The sequence below is a fragment of the Macrobrachium nipponense genome, chromosome 13 (assembly GCF_015104395.2).
Source record: "Macrobrachium nipponense isolate FS-2020 chromosome 13, ASM1510439v2, whole genome shotgun sequence".
Lineage (NCBI taxonomy): Eukaryota > Metazoa > Arthropoda > Malacostraca > Decapoda > Palaemonidae > Macrobrachium > Macrobrachium nipponense.
Window position 1 is genome coordinate 4,176,912 of NC_087206.1, and position 366 is coordinate 4,177,277.

Below are 366 nucleotides of genomic sequence, written 5' to 3' on the forward strand. Positions count from 1 at the left end.
ACAACAAATACTCGTATTATTCAGAGGATAAAACTCAGTCATATGGAACAAGCCAACGTATTGTTGATCATTTAAAAAATATAATTTTTTTTATAATAAACTTGCAATATATTTCACTCCACGTCCAATACACTATCAAGTCTCCATCAGTGTGCTATGCATGTTAGAGAGCGTAACGATAACAGAAAATGGGAGAGAATAATCTCCCTTCATGTGGCTATAGACAAGGGGTACGAAAAAACAAAAATGCAAAAAACATTTTTATCATCTCCTAAAGTTGAAAATATTGTTGCAGAGGTGTCACAGGCATTTACTGATAATGGAGTCTGATGCAGTGAAGTATATATATATATATATATATATATA